Genomic DNA, 9,441 nt, shown 5'->3' with positions numbered 1-9,441 from the left:
GTCGTAGGTGACTAACAACTCCCCACTTTGCTATGAAGGAACAAGGTGTGACTCATGGGGCTTCAACAGGCAGACAGAGATCACATCGAATGCTCTGGCACCAGGAAATGTGAACTTTAGCACCCATGTTGGTTTAACAAGCTTAAGGATAAATCCAGTACAAATAGGTGGTTCCCATGGTTGTCAACATCAGATTAGATCAACCTTCTCCAACTGGTTGCCTTTCAACTGCTGGAATGAAACTTCATCAACTCCAGCCAAAAGTGAGCTGTTGGTTGGGAATAACTGGGAAATGTTAAAACTTTCTGCTGTTTGGCAGAAGGACCATAATAATAAAACATTAAAGTTATCAAATTATCAAATCCACAGCTTTCCCAGTTACAGCATACAAAAGTTGGACCATTAGAAAGACCGATGAAAAGAATTGAATTTCTGAATTGTGATGCTGGATACAAGGGTTAAGAATATCTCTGATTTAAAAAAAAATCAAATCATTCTATACTGGATGAAGACCAGACTTACTACTACTACTACTACTTACTATCATGGTAGCACCATAATGAAGTTAATGTTTAAGTATTTTTGAGACACCATGCAAAGGCACAATTCATTGGAGAAAACCGCAGAGACCTTCTCCATGGACAATGGCTGATCACTGCTACCCAGTTACACAAGTTGGTAAGTGCATCTGTAGACTGCAGGAATGGTATCTACTTAGGGTAAATGTGAGGATGCTTCCAAGGGGATTATCACAACAATTCAAGAGAGTTAAGCCAAATAAGAGAGATTCAACCAAGGTATCTGTATGAAATTAGCATTCACTACCGAATGCAGAGAGAAAAAGCTATATATGAAGTGTTGTATGTATTCCATGAGCACATTTAAGTGTAGAATAGTCTGTCCCCAACTGAAACTCTAAGGATATCTTTCTTGACCTACTGTTGACCCTCGAATGAGATAAGAACATAGCTTTCAAGTTTACTGTTCTTTACAACAGATCAGATTACACAAAATGAGAACGTGAGAAATAAGTAAGAAGAACTTTGATATGTCTCTACTTTTTTTTAACTGGGGTTCAGTCTAATGCAGGGGTAGGCAACCTTGGCTCTTTTATGACTCGTGGACTTCAACTGGCTCAGAAATTCTGGGAGTTGAAGTTCACAAGTCCACGAATCATAAAAGAGCCAAGGTTGCCTACCCCTGGTCTAATGTTTACATATAATATTTCCTGGTGAGATAAATGGCATTTTATCAGGGGCAAAGAATCAGGACCCTTCATGTAGGTTGTAGCATAAATGATTTATTGAAGTCTATACACAAGAACCCAGTCAACTAGCAGCACTAAATAGGCATTAAATAAGGGTCTGCCAAATTCAAGATGGGGGGGTTGGCCTGAGTCTCTTGTGGAAACAAAAGGATCATAAATTAATGACTTGTTTTACTCTGCATTCCAAGTCTGCCTGCTCTTCTCCTACACATTTCTAATTAAAAGCACCCAGTTACATCACTTAAAATCTTTTGTTTAACCTCCATGCATTTTTTGAAGCTGAACCTCTGCCATCAAAAGGAAGTGTTTGAATTAATTATGGGATGGCGATCATGCCCCATAAAATTAATGAGAAGTTTTTATGGGTATTTTGTGCAAAGGAGGGTGGCATATTTTTTCTGTTTCTTAATTAAGCCCTCAACCAAAAAGTAAACAATGCTGTAGATAAACAACAATGGGAAGACTAAGTCATAGTATATTCAGAGCCTGAGAGAGATTCAGAAGGGAAAACATTAGCTAGTAGTAATAACTTGGTTATCTGGAAAACTAATAGATAATTAGTTGGTTCACAGAGAGGCAGTTAATAAACAACTGGGGGAAAAAGTCTGCCTCAATAAGCAAAGAAACTGAGTTCCAAAATGAAAGCAATTTGACTGCTGAGATTTTTATAACTTATTCCATTCTCTTCAATAAATCTTGTTAAAGAAAACTTTGGGAGAATATAGCTATCAGCTGAAGTCAACAGAACCTGAGAGATGCAATGTAAAAATGTGTTGGGGCAGATTATGTTTTCATTTTAAGGTATATGTCTAACAATTGTTTTTGAGGATGTCTAGCAATGGAAATTCATGGTTGGGGGATGAAATTTAGCTTTAGATTTGTCTAGGCATATCTGTAAATTTTGCTTGGGTGTCATGGCTATGATACTTGGAGAAGATTGTGAAGCTACGGGTAGCCCAAGATTTATGACTACTGTACATCACTGACAACCATACCTGGATGACTAAGAATCTCCATAGACATTTACACATAGACATATGCATTTTGGGATGAACACCCTTCGAATGATGAGAGAGTATGAATGGATTTCCAGAAAATATTGCAGACTACAGGTACCATTTTTGCTTCAGTTTGAGATTCAGACAGCACAGACTCATCCCCAATAGCCTGTGCCTGTCTTTAACAGTGAAGGGACACAGAGCAGAAAACATCCTGCAGCCAAGAAGGCTCCACACACATTTGCAATTCTCAGGTTACCCTGAGGACCCAGGTGTAGAAAGAAAAGTCTTCATCAGGGTCCAGTCCAAGCTGGGAATAAATAACATGGCGACTGCTTTAGAAAGAAGGTTGTCGTTTATTGAAGAGGAGAGCCAGACAGAAAGATGGCTCTGGAAGAAAAGAGAGAGACCACATGTAGGGAGTAGGTTTTTATACCCTCCAGGGCTCTTGAGGTTGTTTCTGTTCCTGTTTGAGGCTTTGTATTTCCTGTGTCATGTATTCTGACCTGAGTCTGGGTGTTCCCTTTGGCATCTGTGGGTTAATCCTATTATGTCCTGCCTTAGGGTTTGGGTGGGGTATGTAGATTTTAGGTGTCTTTGTCTTCCTCAGCTTCTAGCTGGAGGGCTCCAACCTTCCTGAATGGGTTATCACATCTGCATTTCTACAGAGCTGGTTTCTGCTTGGAGGAGGATGACTTGGGGTTATTAAGAAAAACTGGGCATGCTTTTCTGCCTCTTTAAGATCCTTTGAGGAAATATAATATTCTGCTCTTTTAATATTTCCTTCTCTGGGTTGGGGGGGCTGACTTCCCACACAGGTTAACCTCTAAAATGGTTTCAACGACTCTCTAAAGGAATGCAAATGATCAGCTGTCTGCAAGCAATATAAATCCTTCCACTCCCCACCATGTAGTCAGAGCTGTAGAAGCTTCTTGGATGAAAAGCAAAACATCTTCAAAAGAAAGACAAGAAAGTCCAGTTGCCTCCTGAAAAAAGCACCTTTGGGACAACCATACCTGGATGACTGAGAATCTCCATAGACGAGTGTGCTTAATAGTTACCAGACATGGGCTGCTAAACTCTGGCTCACCACTAAGTGGCATGAGAGTTTCCTGTGACTCTTTGCTGCCCTCTTGTGATTCACTAGACAATGGCAGCTCAGGATAGATAGCCCTTATTTGACTCCTTAATATTTTTTTCTCCTTGTTTTTAGGATCTTCTTCATGAATATTGGGGAATGTAGCCCAAAGCATTTTGAATGAACTGAACAGCTGAGGATTGCCACTAAAACAATCCACCAACAGGGATAATATCATGTTAACTACACACTCCTGGATCCAGAGCACAAGTCATCTGTCTCCACATTACAATAGAATAGAGAGGAAAGGGACCTTTTCTACTCCAGCCCCCTGCTCAAGCAGGAGAACCTATACCTTCTCAGACAAGTGATTGTCCAGTCTCTTCTTAAAAATCTCCAGTGATGGAGCGCCCACAGTTTCTGAAGGCAAGCTGTTACACTGGCCATTAGCCAAATAGATATCTGATTTCATAAAGTGCCAGGTTTTTTTTACCAGGAGCTTATCATTTCTCTTATTTATATATCTTCTTGCCTTTTTTTCATTTAAATCTGTCACAATTTTTGTGTGAGCATATATTTTAACTGGAGAGATAATTAGAATGTTTTATTTAGTCCTGCAGTCCAGGCCAGAGCAAAACCTATTTTGCTCTTAGATCTATTCCCAGTGTTGAAGGAAAAATCTTCGTCAGGGTCCAGTCCAAGCCGGGAATAAATAACATGGCAACTGCTTTAGAAAGAAGGTTGCAGTTTATTGAAGAGGAGAGCCAGACAGAAAGATGGCTCTGGGAAAACTGACCACATGTAGTAGGGAGTGGTTGGTTTTTATACCTTCTTGGGCTTTTGTGTGGAGTTGTTCCTGTGGCATGAACTTTGACCTGAGTCTGAGTGTGCCTTTCTGGTATTCTGATGGTGGTGAGTTAATCCTATTATGTCCCAAAAGTCATATCCTGCTTCCCTGGGGCTATGGCTGATGACTGTTGGATTTTTTTTTGGGGGGTGAGGGATTGTTGATTCTAGGGATCTTTCTTTCTAATCCCATCTTCCAATCTTTCTGACAAGATTATCACATCTGCATTTCTGCAGACCTGGCTTCTGTTTGGGGCAGAGAGACTTGGGGGGGGGGTTGGTTTCTGCCCTTAAAATCCTTCGGGGTAATATATTCTTCCTTTGGGGAAATATATTCTGCCTTTTTAATATTTCCCAAAATATTTCTTTCTCTGGATTCTTCCCACACCAGAGTAGATTTGTTATAGCCTTGTGCCAATGACAAACTCCCCATAGTGCTTCTTTTTAAATTTCCCTTAATCTCCTTTATAAGTAGTAAAGAGCACTGTGGGAAATTTAAAATGGCAGCTTCAAGGTTCCACCACTCCTAGCAGGTAATTTTGCAACTGAGAGCCATTAATATGAAGAATGATCTATCAAAGTGTGGTTTTTTTTGTTTGTGTATTAGATTTGTTTGCCGCCCAGCTTGCTTAAAGGCAACTCTGGGCAGCTTACAACGTTAAAAGCAATAAGAACCAAAGTGTTTGGTGAAGAATCTTCACATTTGCTCTCTCTCTCTCTCTCTCTCTCTCTCTCTCTCTCTCTCTCTCTCTCTCTCTCTCTCTCTCTGTGTGTGTGTGTGTGTGTGTGTGTGTGTGTGTTCACGATACCCAAGCCTATTATAAAAAGACACTGATATCAATCGACGTAAATAGCATCACCATGACAAGCTCAGCCTGAAATTTCTATTGTGTGTGTGTGTGTGTGTTTGTGTGTTCTGGAACACCCAATCAAATAGTTTCATTTATCTCTTCCCATATTCACACCCCCGCAAGATAACATCATCAGCTTCTGTATCTCCAGATGTTCCCATTGTTTAAGGATCAAAGGAGTCCATTTTAGCATTTAAATGATTGTATCAGCGACTTGTGTACAGACAGAAATCTTTTGTACCAGTCTCAGGGGACACCTGTATAATTCAATACTTCAAAACAACAGAGGATGGTTAGATTTATTGAATTTAGCATATGTATAGGCAAAGTGGCATCAGAATTAATCTCAGCCACTTTGGCACATGCTGCTCAGCTATAAAGTCTAGGCATGCATGCAAAATTGATGGAGCCATTTCAGGTGAAGGCACAGGGGAATATGCATTGCTACACAACATCTGGATGTCCAGCTTCAGTGATTTGCATTATTCTAACTGATACTGTGTTGCATTATTTTGCAATGTATGCATAGGGTTGCACATGCTCTTATTCCTATGTTTGGCCATAATATGTAGTGTCAGTTCTCTTGCACGGAGTGGTGAAGTTACTATATACCAGTGTATCTTAGCCTTGGCATCCTGAAGATGTGTAGACTTCAGCCACCACAATTCCTCAGCCAGTAAATTGCTGAGGTTGAGAAACACAGCAATATACTAAACAGGACCTTATTCGGTGCTATGTACATTGGGCTGGGTGTAGAAGTTCCCAAATAATTAAAATGATGTCTTAGTGGCAGTAACACCACTGAATCATGATAATGCTGCATGCATTGTTGCCATAAGTCTTACTTTTCAAATGGGGCCCCTCTATTTCAAGCGTTTAGCTATTATTTCCCAGTTTGAAAGTGTTTTCAACTAAGTCAAATCTAGTCTAAAAATAGCAAAACCTGAGGAGGCAGAATAGCAGTGGCTAAATGTAGTTAGCAGTCATTATTTCTGAATTGGCGTCCTTACAAATGAATTAGATTTTGCCTATTTAATGAAGTATCCTTGTTTCTCCTGTGCATATATGTAGCAAATCAACCCTGGATTACTTCTACAACCCCTCAATGAAACTGGTCTTTCTCAGTGAATAAGGCAAAATGTTGTTAAATATTTCCTAGGACACAAAGATTCCAATTAAGTAGATTAACTGGAATAAAGCTATGAAGCCATTATGAAAGAATTCTAGTAATGCAAGTTCTGTTTATAAAGAATAGTATTCTATTTCTCCTACTCACTCAAAATTAAGGGCTAAAAGCAAATCTTTTTTGTGGATGCCTTGGTACACTTTGAGCTTGGTTGTTTGCTTAGACATTTCATTACCCAACTAGATAACATAATCAGTACTAGTGATGTGGTGTTTACTCCCTCTTTATATACAGTAGCTTGCCCTGCCATCATTGGTGGGGTGTATGGTTTTTCTCCTTGGTATTTCCTGAATTAGGGTATTGTTTTCTGCTTGATTGTTTGCCTGGTGTTAATCCCTATTTACCTGGGTCTTGACTGCTGGAGATGATGTGTTCTCTTGGCTTTTTTATTGTCTCTTTGGAACAGTGTGTAAACATGATTTATCTCTATGTGCCAATTGATGGCTGATTTGTCTGAGAGTCAGGCTTTCAGGAATTTCCTAGTGCTTTTGGATTTAGCTTGGTCTAAGATGTTCACAGTTTCCCTGCTGAAACTATGGTTAAGTCTGTCTGTGTAGTGTGAAATTAAGAATTTTCATAGTGTATTCTGACCAGTGGTTGATGTTTAATTTAATTTTAATTTAATTTATTAATATTTCTATACCGCCCTTCTCCCGAAGGACTCAGGGCGGTGTACAGGGCAAGAATAAAACACAAAGCTACAAAAATTAAAAAGTAATTAAATACATGCCCAACAATAAATACATTAATAAAACCCCAATAAAATGATAGTAATCATTTTATTGGGGTTTTATCAGAACGGATGCGTTCTGCTAGTCCTCTGCCTGTCTGTCCTATATATGGTAGTGGTTGTTATAGTCCTCACACCGTATGTTGTAGATGATTCCTATTTTTTCTTCTTAGACTACTGGGTATTTTTGTTTACCCTAAGATGGTTTACTTAACATTTTAGAGGGCTTAAGTTGGTTTGGGTGCTATGGTAATGCTATGAGTTTGTCATTGTCTGTTGTCAATAGGAATTTTGTGAAACTGAGCAGCAGGATAGCAGTTGGCTACTAGAAATGATGTAGTTCCATCAGCAGCAGCAGTCTTCTGCTGCCATTTCATTTTGCCTCTTTTTCACTCTTGATCTATTAAATCTTATTTGGAGGAAGGAAGTGGAACCACAGTAATACTAGTAACAAGGGAATGTTACACTCCTACACATTGCTGATCTCTGTCAACAATGCTTGAGTTTGCAATCCTAAATGCCACTTTGGGCACCACATACAACGTTTGACCTAACTGGGAGCTGTGCTCAACTTCTGGAGAACAGTGGAGAAAAAAAATTGCTTGCTTTAAGTTTAACAGTCTATCAAGCAGCATTGAAATGAGAAGCACCTCCAGGGTTATGAAAATTAGTGTTCAATTAAATAAACAAATAGATTTTTTTTAAAAAAAATGTTTTCTAGAATAAAAAACCCTCAGCTAATATGACAGCCAATTCTTAAAGTAAATTTAATGAACCACAATCTCTTCTTATATATAAACTGATATTTCTTCGGCCTTTATCAAGCTTGATTCCTTTGAGTCAAGTTCAACAGTTGGTTATTTCACAGATGTACCAATAGCATATACAAACAGTAAAGAATATTTGTAGCTCAGAGTTGAACTGTGGAGTCCTTGGTACTCTCTGAGCTTGATTGTTTTCTTGCAGATGTTTCATTACCCAACTAGGAAAATGTTCAATACTGTACAGTTCAGTACAGCACTGATTTTTTTATTTTAATTCCATTTATATCCCACCCTTCTCCGAAGACTCAGGGCGGCTTACAAGCTTAGCAGTAGCCTTCATTCTATGTATATGCCTGCTTATTAGGGCTTTCATACACCCCCCAAGCGGCATTATTACAAAGTCAGCTTAATTGCCCCCAACAATCTGGGTCCTCATTTTACCTACCTCGGAAGGATGGAAGGCTGAGTCAACCTTGAGCCTGGTGGGATGCGAACCTGCACTAATTGCAGGCAGCTGGTGTTACTTAAGGAGGCATTAGCCCACTGCTCCACCAAGGCTCTTTAGCTAATAGCTAATATTAATATAGCATTTAAATATATACACACCTTAGAATGGATAGAACCATCATTTCCAAATTCCCAGTACTGACAGTCGTACAGCACTGATGATATTGTCAGGTTGGATAATGAGACGTCTGCAGGAAAACAACCAAGCCCAGAGGTGTGCATATAGTTTTCTTAGCAACATTGTGGAGATAGTTTGTCATTTTCTTCTAGGGATACTTCCCCCCCCCCAACTTCTCAGTCTAGCCTAGGGCCACAGAAATTTCTGACGATGTTCTGTCCAAAAATAACTATGACTAATTCTGTTTAGTTTTTATTCAGGATCAACAAAATTGGCCTTTTGATGTATTATATAGTAAAGATTCAGGAGGAAGGAGGAGGGAAAGCCAGAGTGATGGACAGAGTTCAATAATAATTAAAGAATAGACTTTATACTAATCTGAAAAAGTCAGATGATATAGAAAAAAAATGCCATGGTAACATTGTTATCTTCCAGCTGTTTTTTTCACATGACCTGAGCACAAAGAAAAGTGATAACTATTGCAGCTACTTGATTGAGAGGATGTGAGTACAAGTACATAATTTCTGGGGGTGGCTGGGGGTGGGCGCAACACAGATTGGGAATCAAGACACAAGGATTTTAGGGGGGGAAAGCAAATGCAAAGATGAAATGCAAATATAAATATGCATCCATGGAGAATCAAAATTGGGACGGAGTGTTCTTTTCCACCTGTTTTATACACCTCCTCCCCAAAACTCAAGATTTGAGAAAGTTTGACTTTTTTGAGCCACGTTTATGATTGCATCTTTATTTCCATGGAGGATTAGAAAAAAGGTCCCAGGCAAGTGTCTCTAGGGAGATTCTCAGTCATCCAGGTCAGAGATGTCTCAAAGGTACGTTTTCAAAAGGTAACTGTACTATTTTTTCTTGAGGAAGAAGATCTTTTGCTTCTTCTTCCAAAAGCTTCATTAGTGACAGAATGATGGGTGGATAGTTTCTGACAGTTATGATTGGATGGTGGTGGTGGTGGTGGGCAATAGAAAGATTGTGTTTCTTTGCAGTCATCTGGTCATTAGCACTCTCTCTGAGAGCCATTGAGGCATAGATAAACCCCCAGAGAGAGTGCTAACAACCAGAAGACTGCAAAGAAATACCA

The sequence above is a fragment of the Vipera ursinii genome (genome assembly GCF_947247035.1).
Source record: "Vipera ursinii genome assembly, chromosome: 9".
Lineage (NCBI taxonomy): Eukaryota > Metazoa > Chordata > Lepidosauria > Squamata > Viperidae > Vipera > Vipera ursinii.
Note: the sequence above shows the minus strand (reverse complement) of the source record.